General features: G+C 42.6%; 1 long non-coding RNA gene across 2 annotated transcripts; it reads left to right on the top strand.

Annotated features, from left to right (window-relative positions):
• Positions 1–601: 601 nt before the first annotated feature.
• Positions 602–3,204, top strand: LOC137051296 (uncharacterized). 2 transcript variants are annotated; one of them, XR_010899921.1, is made up of 4 exons: positions 602–719; positions 2,155–2,306; positions 2,414–2,503; positions 3,043–3,204. It is a non-coding gene; the product is annotated as an uncharacterized lncRNA (long non-coding RNA). The 2 variants fall into 2 exon arrangements; XR_010899920.1 differs by lacking the exon at positions 3,043–3,204 and having other exon boundaries at positions 2,414–2,983.
• Positions 3,205–19,127: the final 15,923 nt, after the last annotated feature.

Raw genomic sequence — 19,127 nt, 5'->3', positions numbered from 1 at the left:
GGCAGAAGGAACACATGATACTATCCTACAGGATAGTAGGATACTATAATAACTGTTGTGAATTCTTTACTTATATGGGTTTCAGTATTATATACAGCTGTATTTGATATATTCAGGGTTATTATGTAAAATACTTAATACATAAGTTAGGAACGTACTACGCAATTTTTAGTGGATACCGTTTTTGGCGTAAGTGATGCGTTCTCTGTTACGTGCACGGAGCTGGAAATATATGACGCATTTTTCACCTGGGCAGCATCTCTGAGTGCAGGACAGAGTTATTGACGCCAAACTACCTCAGTTGTATACTGCCATGTGCACTGAAAAAAGTATAACTTTAGTGTTGTTCGTTTAATGTGTATTTTCTCATTGAAATAGCTTATTTTTTTTAATTTTTTCATGTCAAGTAAACATTTAAGCTTAGATTTATGGTTCAATCCATTTTTTTACATTGATAGAATCTAAATGGGCAGCGGGACATTAAACTGAATTTATTAATTTGATCAGAGCATTTTTTTTAGATTAAGCAGGATTTGCACATGCGCATTGTTGACTTGCAGATCCCGCTCTCTGTGGTTCAAAAAAAAAAAAAAATGTCTGAGAACTGTCTGAGAAGAACACAGCACGAACTTGAGCGGTGGCCGTGACGATAACGTTTCAACGGACGTCAGACCCATCCAGCCAGGCTCCGAGACAGAACTACGAGGAACATTGATAAGGTAAGAGAAACTTTGTCTACCGTTAACGTTTTTACCTCAAGTATATCTGACGGGACTTGAGTCTGGCCGTAATTTCAGCGCTAACGCTTGATAGCGTGTAAATTAACTTTTAAGATAGCACTCGAAATGTTCGTAATCTTCATTCAAACTATAACGTTCGGTTATTTTAGCCCCTCATTGGGCGGGTGAGTAACGTTAATAACCTAAATGCATGCAAACCATGATGCAAACTATCTAAATTCATTTTGTGGGGGCATTGACCGTGTCAAGGGAAAGAGTTAACAATAACATTTCTCGAAACAAGTGCAGTTATAGCCTATATAAGCTACAATATTTTCTGCTTAACTTTTATTAGACTCCAGTTCAAAAGAAAAGTGTGTTTTTTCGCTGAGCACATTCTCTGCAGTCCGAGCGCGCTGAAGCTTGCTCATATATCTGAGGTAAATCATTAACACCATCACTGCTTACAGTATTGAACTAAATACATTACAATCGGCTAAAACGAATAAGCAGGTTACTTTTCTGAAAAAGAGTGCTCCCGAGTCTGTGTTTCTCACAGTTTGCGTGAATCGCGGCACAGTTCCACACACACACACAAAATACCGGCAGTTCAATAGTGAAACTCGCAGCTCTTAAAGGGGCCACACTCTATTCCAGCTCTTAAAGGGTTAGTTCACCCAAAAATGAAATGAATGTCATTAACTCCTCACCCTAATGTCGTTCCTTACTTTTTAAGACCTCCATCTTCACACACAGTTTAAGATATTTTATATTTTAGTCCCAGAGCATATGCAGTCAATGCCCACTTTACTGTCCATTTCCAGAAAGCTAATAAAACATCGAAAATACATTTTGGTCCAAAAATATCAAAAAGACTTTATTCAGCATTGTCTTCTCTTTCGTGTTCCTAAAAAAAGATTAAAACGGTTCGTGAATCAGTGAATTGATCAATGATTCGGATCGCCAATGTCACGTGATTTCAGCAGTTTGGGAGTTCGACACGCGATCCGAACTGCTGAAATCACATGACATTGGCGATCCGAATCATTGATTAATTCACTGATTCATGAACCATTTTAATCTTTTTTTGAGGAACACGTCGTAGATTGAAAGTCATAGTTTTTGTGATACTTGGACCAAAATGTATTTTCGATGCTTCGAGATTCGAATTAACTAACTGATGTCACATATGGACTGCTTTGATGATGATTTTATGAAAGTGAATGTTTTAGGTCGGCATATAGCAGAGAATAGACTGGGCACACGACTACTCGTTTACGTATGGCATTTGCCATACCCTGGCATTCCACATTTTTAGACCTAACTGTTGATTCACTAATGAGTTGTTGTTGTTGTAATTTAGTACGGTTGTGCTGGGGATTCTGTTTTGTGTTCACCATCTTCTAAACTTATTTCTGTATGCTCTACTTTTAAGATCAATTTAAGTTCATGCGAATTACAACAGTTCCTTTGGTGACAAGTTGGATTACAAGTTCTTGGTGCAGTTGGACAAGCACTCCACCAAACTGTTGGAGGTCATCAGGAGCAAGGGAGGAGTCCACCAGGACATTGCAGGTTTTAGATGAGGTATCTATGAATTTGATAATCAGTGGGATCCATGGCTGAATAGTGTTTTTTTTGTTTTTGTTTTTGTAATTGTTTAATTTTAATTCATAGTTATTGTTCTTACTCAGACTGCAGACATCACCATCAGAAGAGAATGCATCCTCAAATCTCTGATCTACCTCGGCGAACCTTTTGCGCACCTTTTCAAAGAATACCAGGTAAGGGCATCTCTCTCACTTGCTCACACAAATAACACCTACAGACTAACATGGTCATAGTCTAGGTTTTCCTAGCCACTTTTAATAAATAGGGGTGTGATGAGAAACTCAGCTCACAAGATGAGATTTTAACACTATTTATGAGAAATCTTTGATGCTGAATTTTGAGCTGTGAACACTTAGACCATGCCCAGACATCTTTTTTTTCCTTGTCTTCCCTGGAACACTGTCAAAATAAGTGTGTCCAAAGGAATCCATTTGCAAATGACTTAACACCTTTATGCTATGTAAAATCCATGCCTGGTCCTCTCTCTTCCTTCACTGTCGTTGCTCCTCCTTTTATTCTCCCTTCACTCCTCTGTGAAAGCTCTGAGACCAGTGTGACGTGCAGTTGGCACTGATCATCCAATTACTTACCGGCCTCGCTTTGCTCTCACTCGTCACGCGCCTATTCAAGTTCAGTTTAGAGTGTGTAAGAGCTGAAAATGGGAGAGTTCTGAAACTATAATGTACTTATTTCCTCTTTCTTTTTTATGCAGGAAAATGAGGTTGAAGAACTGGAGCAAACAACCATGGCGATCTTTATCACTGGGAAAGAGGATCCTCTTCATCCACCAAAAGACATTAAAATTGTCATTGAAGGATCAGAGGTCCGGAACCTGCTTGCTATATTGCATACAAATAGGTTATATTTAAAGGTTTAGTTCGGCCAAAAACAAATATTCTGTCATTAAAGGTCCCGTTCTTCGCAATTCTATCTTTCAAACTTTAGTTAGTGTGAAATGTTGCTGTTAGAGCATAAATAATACCTGTAAAATTATAAAGCTCAAAGTTCAATGCCAAGCGAGATATTTTATTTAACAGAAGTTCCCTTTCAAAGCCTACAGCGAACAGCCGGTTTGGACTACACCCCTGCACTTCCTGCTGTAATGACGTTACTAGAACCGTTTGTTGACTAACCCTCCGCCCACAAGAACACACAAAATAGGGGGCGTGGTCTCGTTGCTGTGGAGAAGAGCGCGCATTCAGCGCTTGCATCTCCCCGTTATGGTAAGAGGCGGGACCTTTCCGGGCAAATTGCGCTAAGCTGCTGTCCAATCACATCACGGGAAGCGCTGGCCCAATCAGAACTCTTTATGGGTCTTAAGAGAGAGAAATGACATTGGTGTCATTAAAGGCCTGTCTGAGCCATCGGATTTCAACTAAAATATCTTCAATTGTGTTCCGAAGATGAACAGAGGTCTCACGAGTGTCGAACCACATGAGGATAAGTGATTAATGACAGAATTTTTATTTTTGGGTAAACTAACCCTTTAAATGTAGAGCTTACAGCTCTGTATCAGAAACTGATGCAGTGATCACTGTTCACTGTCTGAGGAGCAGTTCCAGGATTTGTCTCTGGTGTTCAGCTGAAAGAGACTGTTCATCATCATATACATTTATGGACATGAAATACATTTGTATCTTAATATTTTAATTGTATTTTAGGATGTTTTATGGTGAACTATGTTGTCAGGACAAACATTCCTAATTTAATATTACTACTAATGTGATGTCATCAAGTGGTGATTTGATTATTTGTAACAAATTTGTATTTTTGTGTGAAGCAGACTGTTCTTCATACATGTGAACATGTTCATTGAACAATAAATATAAATGTGTTCTAAAGGAAAGTGTTATGATAGTCATTGATCAAAATGTTTTAAAAGCTTTTTTTTGTTTTGATTATACATTTTAAATAATGACATCTTAATTTGAGACAACCTAAAATAATTAATTTACTTTGGCCTATAAATATTACTTTGTTTTAATTTAAATAATTAGTTTATCCCAACATAAAATAATGATTTGTTAGTTTGATCCAATTTAAAATAATTAGTTTGTTCCAATCTAAAATAATTAATTTACTTTGGCCTGTAAATATTACTTTGTTTTAATTTAAATAATTAGTTTATTCCAACATAAAATAATGATTTGTTAGTTTGATCCAATTTAAAATAATTAGTTTGTTCCAATCTAAAATAATTAATTTACTTTGGCCTGTAAATATTACTTTGTTTTAATTTAAATAATTAGTTTATTCCAACATAAAATAATGATTTGTTAGTTTGATCCAATTTAAAATAATTAGTTTGTTCCAATCTAAAATAATTAGTTTGATCAACCTTTAAAAAGTGGTTGCATGGATTTAAACTTTTCAAATTAAACTAAATTAAATTATTTACTTGAGTCAATGTAAAATATTTCGTGTGATCGATTACTTCAATTTTTTTAAGTTGATCCAAGGGTTTTATTTTTTCAGTGTGTACATGGTTAACTTGCACTAATAAAAGGTGGAAACTATTTGATGACTCCTCCTCTCTGATCAGAGTGCTGAAGTGGTAAACACTATTAAAGAATCGGCAATCAGTGGGGCAATCCCCAACAATAACAAACAAATTATGTAATGTAATTGTATTTCAACCGAATGAGGAAAATAAAGTGAGTTGAATCCAAGCAGCTCTTCTTCCTGCGTTTGAGCTCTTGAATGCTGGTGACACTTCTATAAATTGGGCTTTTATTGTTACATTACGCTGTAGTCATGGGCGTAGATTACGCGGGGGACGCGGGGGACGTGTCCCCCTCACTTTTAATAAGATGTATTTTCGTCCCCCTCACTTTTACTGGGTCTCACCGATCCTAGTCGACCCGCTCCAAGCGGGATTCGAACCTGCGCGGGGGCGGGCAAGTTAACAGGGACGCTAAAAACCAAGAAGTCCTCGCTGCAGCCTGAAGCACGATGACGTACTGGATCAGATCCAACGCGTACTGGACGCGCATGCGCGGGGGTTTCATTCACAATTGGATGACGTCATACACGCATGCGCAGTAGAGTTTTGGGGACATCATTGAATGCACAGGAGAGTTTTGCTGGATAGATAAATACTCAAACCGCTCGCGCAAAAATAATGATTAATAACATGCTCATCAGGACACACGTTTTGCATTTTCCCTTGAATGTGTACGCTACTGGTATTTTAAGCTCTTTACAGATCGTGTTGCATTGTACCTTGAGGATTAAAATTACAGAGACAATTACTTGACTCATTTTTCCTTCCACTCAACAGCAAGTATAATCAGAATATAAAATTGTAACTGTTTTGCATGCATGTACAGCGAAACTATGTAATTTAGGCATCACATTTATGAAAAGATGATTTATTCATCAATAATTACTTAATACTATTTATCAGTACGACAAATACCCAGTTTAGAACATCATCTATATACAATAATGATCATACATGTCAAGACTAGCGCATACGCATTATAAATTAACCCAGAGATCGGAATGAATGACGTTGCCATAACGATCCACCATCCAGTACGTATTGGATCTGATCCAGCAACGTCATCGTGCTACAGGCTGCAGCGAGGGGTGTCTCCTAAAAACAGCTTTCTCTAATCTCGGTTGAGAGCGCGCTCCTTGAGGTCACGGGCAAGTGTATTTACATAGAAACCAAAGTGAATACATCAAGATTTAAATTCAGAGACAAAAAATTATCTATGCAGGACCTGTCATTTTATTCGCATCTAAATATGAGGAGGGCGCTCTCACAGAAAGTCCAAAAGTGTATTCGTAGAGGTACCTCTGGAGCTGTAGCTGAGCTGAAGGAAAACAATCGTTATGAGTGATGAAACGTGACGACGACAATCAGACGATTGCGACAATATGCGCTTTATGTGTGTTTTTCAAGTCATCTCAATGTAGGCTATTTATTGACAATAAAGTAGGCTATATGAATAATGCAGCTTTTAATGTTTAGTATCTTCTGCTCACCAAGGCTGCATTTATGTAATCAAAAATAGTTAAAACAGTACTATTTTGAAATATTATTACAAATTAAAACAGCTTTTTTTCTATGTGAATATATAGTAATTTATTCCTGTGCTCAAAGCTGAATTTATAATCATTACTCCAGTCTTCAGTGTCACATGATCCTTCACTAATCGTTATAACCAAGATATAATAATCAAGATATAATCAAGATATAAGATATAAAAAATAATTTTATAATCAAGAAACATTTATAATTATTATCTGTGTTGAAAACAGTTGTGCTGCTTAAAAATGTTGTGGAAACCACAATAGCCTACATGTTATTTTTCAGGATTCTTTAATGAATAGAAAGTTCAATGGACAGCATTTATTTGCATTTATTAAATCAATTATCTTTTTTAATATTAAAAATATCACTTGTGGTCAATTTAATGCATGCCTGATCAATAAAAGTATTAATTTCTCTCTTTTTTAATTTTACCACAAATGTTTAGATGGTTTCCACAAAAATTAAGCAGCACTATGAGCAGCACAACTGATAATAATCATAAATGTGTGTTGATCATCAGATCCTCATATGAGAATGATTAGTGAAGGATCATGAGACACTGAAGACTGGAGTAATGACGATAAATTCAGCTTTGATCACAGGAATAAATTACACTTTACTATATCTTCACATGGAGAACAGCATGGTTTACATCAGAATATATCTATATTTTTTTACATTGCATAGAATCTTAATGCACAATTGTTTGTAGTATATAAACCAATCATAAAATTGGCATAAAAAATAGGAGAATAATATTATAGATATTAATTAGTGGTTATTGTTCAGCAGTGTATTTGATATCTTTCCCAATTAAAAGCAAGAGATGTGATAAATTATATTGGTCCAAAAAAAAGGGGGGGGGGGGGGGGGGGGATTACGACATTTCTGTCCCCCTCACTTCTGAAAAGATGGCTACGCCCCTGGCTGTAGTGGACATCAGTGAACATCTCATGCTAGATACAACAGAATGATTTGATATACTATTTCACTTTATGCAGTATGTGTGTAAAATGGCCATAAATAAATTAAAAGAAGTGTACTGAGTAGTATTTGGCAACAATTTCATTACAATAGCTAATATTTTATTGGGAATATTGATATATTATTTATTTTCCTGTTCACTCGTTGTGTCTTAATGTCTGATTTACATGCTTTAAGTCATTTTAAGTTGCTCGGATGTTCATCAGTGTAAAAAAAACATAAAAAAAGACAAACAAAAATACTTTAAGGCTGTTACCAATCAAATTAAACAATTTACAGTGCTGAATATTTAAACACATACTTTTAAATACACTAAACCACCAGTAAAATGTTTAACATTTTCTTTTGTCTTTTGCGAGGACTTAAATTTATGTCAGATAAGTAGCTGGCCTTCTTCCAGTAGTTGGCTACATTGTGAAAAGATGCTGAAAAATAAATTAGTGGTAAGGTTTCAATTTTGTTTATTAAAACAATATGCAAAATCACATTTTACAGTATAGATAAATGATGTATTTGATGTATTACAGTATTTGAAAAAGGAAATACAGATATGCTGGGCGAGATCATGTATAATTTGTTCTTACCTGACTCATGCAGGATTCTTGTTCTATGCCGGTCCACCCTTTCTTTGGCTGTGGAGCCTCTATGGTTGTAACGCTCTTCCACACCCTTTCAAGGTCTTTATATGGTGGCCACAGGAGTAGACATCTCCATATCAGGATTTGGCAACTGGTCCAGTTGTCCCTTCTCCCTCAAACTCCCCTTTTAGGTACGTTGTTGTTGTTGTTGTTTTGTTCCTTTTTTTAAATAAAGCTGTAAAACCGAAACACATTTTGTTTATTAACTTTGATACAATTGTTCCGCTATGTACTTCAAATGCATAAACTATGGAACAAAACGTGCTGATGAAGAATTAATTTGTAAATTTTAATAGGAATTTAAACCAAATGTTGATATGAAAAATTGTTCTCTATTTCCTCAAACTTACAGAAATTGACGGTGGTTGAGAGGTCATCCACTAAATGAATGCAGAGTGCAGAGGATGATAAGGGATTGTCAAAATAGGATTCCTGGTGGTTAAAGGTACTGTAATTAAGACATACATTTCATCCCTGAATTAAATGATATTTTCCAGCTTAGCAACTTTTTCCGCCAATGGAAAGTGACTGTTTGCAGAGTGTAAGGGCTTGTCCTTAACTCTTTATCTTGTTGCCTCCTCATGAAAGCATACAGGTATGCTGTTTCTTGAGCAGATGTGGCCAAGTTTTGGTTGTTTTTTGCAGCTTTGCATCTCTGATAATCTTTATATTTGACTCAAAGGGCATGTTGGTTTCTTCAGAAGTCTTTTGGGTTTGTTTAGATGATTCTCTTTGAAAGCACTGAAGTTATCTAGGACGCCATGCTGTGCTCACATCATCTGCAAGATGTACAAGGGAGTAGGGATGCACGATATACCAGTACTGGAAAAATACCGGTATATATTTTATTTAAAACGGTACAATATCATGATTTGGCACATTTCGGTATATGCTGCTTTTCCGAAGTTCACCGCTAGATGGCAGCGCGCTACCCAAACTGACCCGAACAACCGGCAAATGTGACAACACCATAGACGGACAAAATGGATAAAACAGTTGAATCTCACTCAAGATGCCCAAAACGAATTAATAAAGAGAGTAGAAGTGACATTTGTAATTACTTTGCTTATAAAACTGACGAAGAACCATCAAACCTAGCCAAGAAGCATCTGTCACTATCCTGACTTTAAGACTTCTTATGAGATCGACAGGTCAGTGAATCATTCAAACCATCTCATTTAGACATCTATTTTCTTTTAACACTGATCAACGCACACACATAGCCTAACATAAGATCGAATATCAAAATCTCCAGCTTTCGTTTCAACCAATGACATTTAGATCTCATTATATTTGCACGCGTACTATTGCACTATTTACATTCGTGTTAGACACAACCGCCTGTGTTTATGTGAATACTCACTAAAGACGGACATTTGTACATAATTCTGTGTATTTGACTGTTTAAGGAAACTTAATGTGTGTGCGAGCGTGACTAAGTGACAGGCGTGTGTGTGTGTGTGTGTGTGTGTGTGTGTGTGTGTGTGTGTGTGTGTGTGTCGTATGAGCTCATATCTCCTGTAACTGTTATTACGAAATGCTATAAAATCTCTTGCGTGTTCAAATGATTTCGGTTCTCCATCCCGAGACGAGCGTGAAATGTTGAATCGGATTATGCAGATTGCTTTAGTTTAGTGCGATGTCTTTTGAAACCAGAAGCAATTTGCTAATTTTGAGAGATTTTTGCTGAAATTATTTCGCACAAGAAAGTTTTCAAATGACTGATTTGATGTGATAAGCTTTGCTGATTCATTTACTAATAAACATTTGTGGTAATTTCCCACTTTACAAACTCAAAACTTGCATAATTGTTCTCATTCGCATGCAATATACCCGCGCTAATATCAGACCTTGTGGTATCGATTTAATATCGGTACTTCGGTATTAGATTGTGGTACCGTACCGAAGCCAAAATTGTGGTATCGAGCCATCCCTAGGGAGTGTGTATTTAAGGACAGGAATTGTGGACCATACAGTTAACTGAAGTGACAAAGAGTACCAGTGTGTCATTGGCATAATCACAGTAATCTTCAAACTGTTGTTGCACAAGATGGAGATTTCCACAAAAAGCAGCAGGAAGTTTTTATCCACCACCTCTGTGCTGAGGAGATCTTTCATTATGACAGGTCCGGTATACAGTTCAAACTGCCTGAACTCTGTTGCCTTCCACCTGCCATTTTCCCTCTGAGCCATTGGTTTCTGTGCAAACTCCACTGGCTTATTTCTCTGAGCATTCACTAACCTTTCTGTCAACGTGTTTATTTAAAATCCTGAAGCCTACAAGTGGAGAAGTCTTCTCATGATCCTAGGCATACGAGGTGCATGTAATCGAGGGGGAAACCAGAGACCATATCCAGGGAAGTTTCTTTAAGGGGTGACAAGATGCCATAATGGTGATCAAAATCCTGCAAAACATCAGACAAGAGGAACCAGTGACGATAGGTTTGTTTTGTGGCACATGTAAACCGTACCTGGGGTTTACATGTGCCACTACCTCACTACACCGTAAAAAAATAATATATATATATATATATATATATATATATATATATATATATATATATATATATATATATATATATATATATATATATATATCGTGACGGGGTGAAGAAGTACACGACACAGGAGGGCAGGTAAATTTCCCCGAAGGGTGGATTTATTAGTGACAATGGGTGAATTGAAAGTGAAAGGGCGTCGTGTAGAGTGCTCGGTGCTCGGCGTGTTCTCTCTCTCTCGTCCTCTGTGCTCGCGGTGATGAAAGTCTGTGCTCTGAGTGAGTGCTGGCTGTCACACGCTGCTCTCTGGAGGGAAAATGAAGACAACAGTTAGCCGAGTCTTCTGGAGACATCTCTCACCTCTCTGGCCGGCGTGCAGGCTGCTGGGGTCAGCTTTCGGCTGATGTAGAGCACCGGGTGTTCCTCGCCGTCGGTGACCTGGGAGAGGACGGCTCCCAACCCGGTGTCGGAGGCTTCCGTCTGCAGCAGGAAGGGGCTATTGAAGTCGGGTGCTCGTAGCACCGGGGCCGAGGTGAGGGCCGTCTTGATGCGGCGGAACGCCGCCTCCGCCTCGGTGCTCCACGGGATCTTCTCCGGCTGCCCCTTCCTGGTCAGGTCTGTCAGGGGAGAGGCTAAGGAGGAGAAGTCAGGGATAAAGCACCGATAGTACCCCGCCAATCCCAAAAAGGCTCGTACCTGCATCTTGGTGGTGGGACAAGGAGCGGAGAGAATCGCTGTGACCTTCTTCTCCTGCGGTCAGATCAGGCCCCGTCCCACCTGGTACCCGAGGTACTTGGCTTCCGCGAGTCCTAGGTGAGACTTCCGGGGGTTGGCGGTCAGCCCAGCCCGACACAACCCCCGACAGCACCTTCCGCAGCCGGTCCAGGTGGTCCTCCCAGGTCTCGGAGTGAACTACCACGTCATCCAGGTAGGCCGCCGCGTAAGCTTGGTGGGGCCGGAGCAGGACGTCCATGAGCCGCTGGAAGGTGGTGCAGGCCGAAAGGGAGGACGCGGTATTGCCAGTGGCCACTCGGAGTGGAGAAGGCCATCTTCGGCTTGGCCTGGTTGGAGAGGGGTACCTGCCAATACCCTTTTGTGAGATAGAGTGCGGAGATGTACCGCACCCTCCCCAGGTGGTCCAGCAGCTCATCTACGCGGGGCATGGGATATCCGTAGAACTCCGAGACCTCGTTGAGCCGGCGGAAGTCGTTGCAGAAGCGGAAGGTGCCATCGGGCTTTGGGACCATCACAATCGGGCTGGACCATGGGCTGCGTGATGGTTCGATGACCCCTAACTTCAGCATCTCCTGTACCTCGGCCTCGATGGCTTCTCGCCGAGCCTCTGGAACACTGTAGGGCCGCTGCCGAACGACGACTCCTGGGGGCTGTTGGACCCGGTAGGTGACGGGACCGACCTTCTCGGAGACAGTGAAGGGACCCTGCCAGGTGGCCAGGAACTTACAGGCAGCTGTGGGGACTAGGACCAAGACGTGGTCCCCGCGCTGGAACTCCCTGGGTTGGGCGGCCCGGTCGAAGTGCCTCCGTTGGGCCTGTTGGGCTTTGGCCAGGTGCTCCCGGACGATGGGCATCACGCAGTCGATCCTTTCCCGCATCTGCCGCACGTGCTCGATGGTGGAACGGTGTACCCCTGGTTTTTGCTCCCAGGCCTCCTTGGCCACGTCGAGCAGTCCGCGGGGTTGCCGGCCGAAGAGGAGCTCGAACGGGGTAAAGCCGGTGGAACTTCCCGGATGCCAAAGAGGACGTAGGGCAGCATCTTATCCCAGTCCCGTGGGTCTTCGGCTGCCACCCGGCGCAGCATCTGTTTGAGCGTCTGGTTGAACCGCTTGATGAGGCCGTCGGTCTGGGGGTGGTACACTGTCGTGCGGAGCTGTTGTACTTTTAGGAGCTTGCAGTGATCGGCCATCATCTGGGACATGAACGGGGTGCCCTGATCAGTCAGAATCTGGGCGTGGATGCCCACCCGGCTACACAGGAGGAAAAGTTCCTGGGCGATGGCCTTGGTGGTGGCTTTCCGGAGTGGAATGGCCTCTGGGTAGCGGGTGGCATAATCCACGAGGACGAGAATGTGTTCGTAACCCCGGGCGGACTTCGGCAGCAGTCCCACCAGATCCATTCCGATTCGCTCGAAGGGCACCTCTATGATGGGCAGCAGAATCAGCGGGCTGGGGGGAGGAACTCGTGGGGAGGTCCGCTGGCAGGTGGGGCAGGCTTGGCAGAAGCGCTTTACTTCGGCCTCCAGGCCGGGCCAGTGGAAGCGATCTCGGATCCTTTGGATGGTGTTCTGTGCCCCGAGGTGGCCTGCCATGGGGTGTGAATGGGCGATCTCCATCACTGCCTCGGTCTTGCTTCGGGGCACGACGAGAAGATTTTTTTCCTCCCCCCTTCGCTGAGCGAAACAGTAGAGCAGGCCTTGCTCGATTTTGAAGTGGGGCGTAGGGTGCGGCGCGGGCTGTAGGTCCTTCCCCTCCGCGACCCTTACTTGAGCCCAGCAGTGCTTCAGACGGTCGTCCTCGTGCTGCTCGCGGGCGAACGCCCCGGCCCCCAAAACCTGCTGGAAGAGATCATAGAACAAGTTAGCGGCTTGGGGGGTGGACTCACCATCTCTGGGGCTGTCGGAGGCCAGCAGCACAGGAACGGCGTCTGGGTCTCCGCGCGGTCCGGCGCTTTAGGCGGTTTCTGGGCTGGCTGACAGGCTGGGTGGCAGCGGCAAGGAGACGGTCGAACCCCGGCCAATCCCTTCCTAATAATACGGGGACCGGCAGATCCTTGATAATCCCCACCTCGACGGGCCAGGTGCCTGGGGCGGCCTCGATGGAGACGCAACGTGCGGAAACTTCTCGGGTATCGCCGTGCACACACACAATGGGGACGGAGGTCTTTGAGTCCACTCGCGGCTGCAGGATGGTCGCCTGTACTAGGCTGATGGCGCTGCCGGAGTCCAGGAGAGCCAGGAAGGGACGGCCGTTGACCTTCACCTCGGCCCGTGGCGCGTTCTCCGTGTGCACGGCTCAGCCTGCCAGCCATGCTCGTCCAGGGGATCGCGGGGCTTCTGTGGGCATGGGCTCGTCCGGAGGCCCGGGAACCGCCGGCCTGCCTACTGGTCGAGAGGTACCCTCCGGCGTGCGTCGCTCCTGGACCACCCTTCGGGGAAAAGGCGACGCTCGCTCCCCGACCTCCCGGTGGTAGGTGGCATCCGCCAGCTCAATGGCCTCGACCAGCTCATCCTTGGTGGTGGGCTTCCGCATCCCCACGGCTTGACGAAGGTGGCGCGGGAGCGCCCGCAGAAGGCAGTCGATGACGACGCGCTCCGCTACCTGGATGGCGGTGGGACCCTCGGCCAGCAACCAGTGTTGTGCGAGACGAGAGAGATCCGCGGCTTGGAGTCGGGGTGGGCGCCGTGGGTCGTAGGACCAGTCATGGAAGAGTTGCGCTGCGCTGATTGGCGAGCCCGACGCGGCCCAGGATCTCTTTCTTCAACTCTGAGTATGAAGTGCTTTGCGCGGGGGAAAGTGCAAAGTACGCTCGCTGAGCTTCCCCTGTCAGCGGCGGGGCGACAATGCGGGCCCACTCGTCCTCCGGCCACGCCTCGCGGGTAGCGATGGTCTCGAACATCTCGAGATACATGGCGACGTCATCGTTATCCGTCATTCGGGGCATGAGTTGGGTTGCTTAGACGCGAGGGTCAGGCAGCGGAGCGCGTTGGGCAGCGGCCGCACGGAGTGTGAGCAGCTCCCGCTCTGCAGTATCTTGCCGAGAGGCCATATGTTCCATGATTTGCTGCTGGCGGATGCTCACCTTGGTGAGGTGCTTCAACAGTTCCTCCATCGTTGCAGGGAGGAGCACCACCTGGGGAAACAGAGGAAAAAACCAAATGAGTGCGGGGAAAATAAATCCAGGGAAAAGTCTCGGGGAAACAGGAACCACTCCACGTGAACCTGATGTCGGTACTTCTTCTCGCTCTTGCCCGCATTCTCCACCAGTGTGACGGGGTGAAGAAGTACACGACACAGGAGGGCAGGTGAATTTCCCCGATTTATTAGTGACAATGGGTGAATTGAAAGTGAAAGGGCGTCGTGTAGAGTGCTTGGCACTCGGCGTGTTCTCTCTCTCTCGTCCTCTGTGCTCGCGGTGATGAAGGTCCGTGCTCTGAGTGAGTGCTGGCCGTCACACGCTGCTCTCTGGAGGGAAAATGGAGACAACAGTTAGCCGAGTCTTCTGGAGACATCTCTCACCTCTCTGGCCGGCGTGCAGGCTTATAAAGCCGCCCGCTGATGAGCTGCAGGTGTGACGGCTCAGCCCGTGATGAGGTAGTGCTAGCTGCAGGTGTGCCTGCCTTGTTTCCAGGGCGACGCTGATGAGCGCTCGGGACACTTGTCACAATATATATTTTTAAAATTTTTAAATCTAAACAATTTAGATGTGATCAGTCACTATAAAATGTTCTATTGGAGACCTGAATTTTTTTGACAGTGTAAGTGAACACCTTGCCGACTTCATCGCTGAAGGTAACACATTCTCACACCCAACTCGTCACATATGGATGCTTGACCAGGACCCCTTGTCGTCACTTTTCAACGAACTGGGCGTACCTTTATCGTCAATTTTCGACGCGCTGGGTGCCCCATTCATTTCAATGAGAAACCTTTGGCGTCATACACAGACACACTGGGAATGGGAATATTATCGTCATGGTGAAATTTATTTTTTGATTAATTTATTGAAATTATTTATTGGTTTATAATTTTGCCATTATGACATGTTGGAGTGTGCTTCTCAATTAAATCAGCAAGCATAATTTCATTTACATTTATTTTATTTACGCTATTTAGACACATTTTAACATAATTTCATTAACATTTATTTTATTTACGCTATTTAGACACATTTTAACATGTAACCCAACCCCACCCCATCCCTAAACCTACCCATTTGTTTGAACATGATATAAAACACAGGATATATCATATGACTGCATCCACGAGTTATTCAAAAAAGTTAAATAATCCAAGTTTTCCGAGGCCAAACTATTGATTTGCATGAAGAAAATCCTCAAAAGTGATCAGCATCTCCATCCGCCGAAGATCACGAACAAACACATCAAATTTCAAATATTGGCGCCCGTTACGTGAGATTTCATAGTGAAATTGCATTGGCTCTCATATGTCTTGTGACCAATTGCGTCATTACGTCCGCATTGATTGTAAAATGTCATTGGCTCTCCTGTGTCTTGTGACCGATTGCGTCATGCTCAGGAGTCTTTTGAATTATTTGAATGAGATATGAATGAGTTCGTTCACGGGGCAGCGGGATCATCATTTCAGCGATTAAAACATCAAGATCAACTCTGTTCTTCACATGAAGATATCAAATGACTTCAGAAGACTTGGAATGCAACATGAGCTAATACTTTTATACTGTTTTGGTCAGATTTTTCAATAAATACTTGTGACTGTACATTTATTTGCCTGGTATGTGTTTTATATTGTTAAGATGTGGGTAGGTTTAGGGAAGGAGTTGGGTTAGTTGCTCCAAAATATAAAAGTAGCCTTTAAATATTAATAAAATCATGTCTGCTTTTACAAACGCAAAGAATTAAATGCGTTTGTGTTTGACGCCAAAGGTTTCTCATTGAAATGAATGGGGCACCCAGCGCGTCGAAAATTGACGATAAAGGTACGCCCAGTTCATTGAAAAGTGACGACAAGGGGTTCTGGTCAAGCGTCCATATGTGATGAGTTGGGTGTGAGAATGTGTTGCACAAGTAAGTGAATTGGCTAACGGATTTTGAATTTGAAGGAGTGAGGTTAATTTTACAGCTTGCTTCAATGGTTTGTGACGCACCTGCTCGTGCATTTCCGAAAAGAGTTAAAGGTCACACAGGCTATCATGAATGCAAAAATGAGCACAATATTGAGTGTACCTGGAAAACAGGATGGCATTTCCAATAAACAGCATGCTTCTAAGAACCAATGAGAGCTTCAGAAACAAGAATGGGCCAGAACTGTGTTGCTGAACTCTTGTGTGAAACTAGCAAACCATTGATTGTTGACCTGAAGCTCCAGCATGTGAATGTTGCTCAGAATGTCGACGTTGTGGTGTAGCACCTCTGTTATTGATTTCAGCACTCTGAAATGATTATACTGGCCACTCACCTTGTCTTGTATTTCAGGGTTCAAATGCACAGTTCCTAGCAATGTCCTTGAGTCTTTTGGCAGATTTAAACTATGCTGACGTAGTATGTTGAGTAACGAATTCAATGCCACATGAGTGATTTTGTGTTCAGTAGCCTAGGTTGCCAAATCGTCTTGTGGGGAAGTTTGATCGGTTTCAGATCCTGACTGTGTCTGATTCACTGTGGTCAACTCCACTTGCCATATTGACAGCTTCAGTCTCGTCAATATGAGAGACACGGTCTACAAATGTGTTTTCATGGTCAATTTGACATTGATAGGTGTTACTTGAGTCACTGTGCATGCAACCTGACTTATGCCCCCAAGCTGCTGCTTCTAATGTCTGCAGTTGTTGATTCACCTTGTCCTTTGCTTTTCTTCTCAGTGTCCAGATGGTTCATTGCAAGCCATAACTTTAAAGGGATAGTTCATTTTAAAATGAAAATTCTGTCATCCTTTACTCACCCTCAAACCTGTATGAATTTCTTTCTTTAGCTGAACACAAGGCAGGGGCGGATCTACCGGGGTGGAAACTGCCACCCTAAGAAAAACCATTGCCACCCTGTCTGCCACCCCAGCAGTGTTTTCCAAATTCCCAATGTATTAAATATAAATAGTATCAGCGGTGCTTCAATGTGATGAGATAATTACAAGAAAACAAGTCTTTCTATTGTTGTTCAAACAAATTACTCAAGAACTGCTGATCCGCAACGCAACTCACCTCTACCGCCGGTTTCACACAGTCCGTTTGCAGTAGGCCTACGTATTTATTTTTTCCGTAACGTTACCCATGTTAACGGATAACAGCTTTCACACTGCAACCCTGTGCGGTCCGGCAGTGCCTTCAGGACGCACTGATTATTGAAGTGAAAATCGTATTTCACCGCAGATGCATATAATTTAAAGTCTTATCTGATAAATTGAAATCAGCCATAGACGTAAAGTATGCAGCAGCAAACATTAGGGGAAGAAAAGGGTTAACAATAGCATTACTCTGAAACAAGTGCAGTTATAGCCTACATAAGCTACCATATTTTCTGCTTAACTTTTATTAAACTCCAGTTCAAATGAAAAGTGCATTTTTTTCACTGAGCACATTCTCTGCAGTCCGAGCGATGCACTGAAGCTCACTCTCGCTCATATCTGAGGTAAATCATTAACACCATCACCACTTAGCCTACAGTACATACATGCGTTACTTTTATTGAACTTAATTCATTACAATCGGCAAAAACAAATACAGGTTATGAACAAGAGCGCTCCCGAGTCCATGTTTCATTCTCACACCGTTGTTCGTGTGAATCGCAGCACAATTCGGCACACACACACAAAATACAAGCAGGAACGCATCTCTTAAAGGGGCCGCACTATATTCCTACTCCTGGTGAATATGGACCTCCTCCTCCAGGTATGGTGTGGAGCTGGTGCGCTCTTAGGTCCGCATCACAGCCTCACATTACCAATTTTTCATACAAACTGTGCCCTGTTCTGAATTAAACTGCCAATGTAAAAACTCCCTTTATTTATATTCTTAAAATGAGAGAAATCAGAGCTTATTCTGAATTTTTAAGCTTAGGCTTAAGAGACATGAACAAGTTATTTGAAAAACATGACCTTTGCAACATGTCTTCATGCTCTGAGTATGGTTTTACTATAAATGTACATTTGCATAAAGCATGCATATTTGTCCATACCCATGTTGATTAGAGTATTAAAAACTTGAAACATATTCATTTAAGGTGCATTTAAGAACTGATAAAAATGTGCGATTAAATTAATTTAAATATTTTAATCAATTGACAGCCCTAATAATAACACAATATGAACAGCCATCAGCAGGGGCACTAATACGATCACTTATATACTGCTACGTGCAACAACAACAAAAAACTGAGGAAGACAAGTCGGCCTACTAGCCAGATTGTGATTGGTCCCAGGATTTCCAGAATCAAATCGCAGCAGAATGGCTAGCAGAAAACATAAGGAGAAAGGTGGATGGGAAAAAGTTAAATAAAAGAGGGCCACAGTGTAGTTAGTACATAGTACACCATAGTACAGTGTCTGTTGCGCACGGCTGGGGCGAATGGCCGGATAGTGGGCCTATTTGGGAGAAAGTCCAGGGCTCTTTTTTAGCCCCAGTCCGTCCCTGCTTGGAGGAGGAGAAACAAAGTACTTTATGACCTGCAGCATTTCTTATAAAAGATTTAAAAATGAAAGAAATTAAAAACTAGATTTTTTTTCTATTGTAGTTTATTCTATTGTTTTAATGTAAAATGTTTTTGATTTAAGACATCGTCTATGTTTAAATGTTTTGCCACTTCCGTGAGCAACATATAAATATAAAGTATATTTAATATAAGTATATTATACTTGAATCCACAAGATTTAGTGTTGCCACCCCTAATAGATCTCATGCCACCCCATGAATAATTTTCTAGATCCGC

This window comes from Pseudorasbora parva, chromosome 2 (assembly GCF_024679245.1).
Source record: "Pseudorasbora parva isolate DD20220531a chromosome 2, ASM2467924v1, whole genome shotgun sequence".
Lineage (NCBI taxonomy): Eukaryota > Metazoa > Chordata > Actinopteri > Cypriniformes > Gobionidae > Pseudorasbora > Pseudorasbora parva.
Note: the sequence above shows the minus strand (reverse complement) of the source record. Positions and strands in the feature narration are given on the sequence as shown.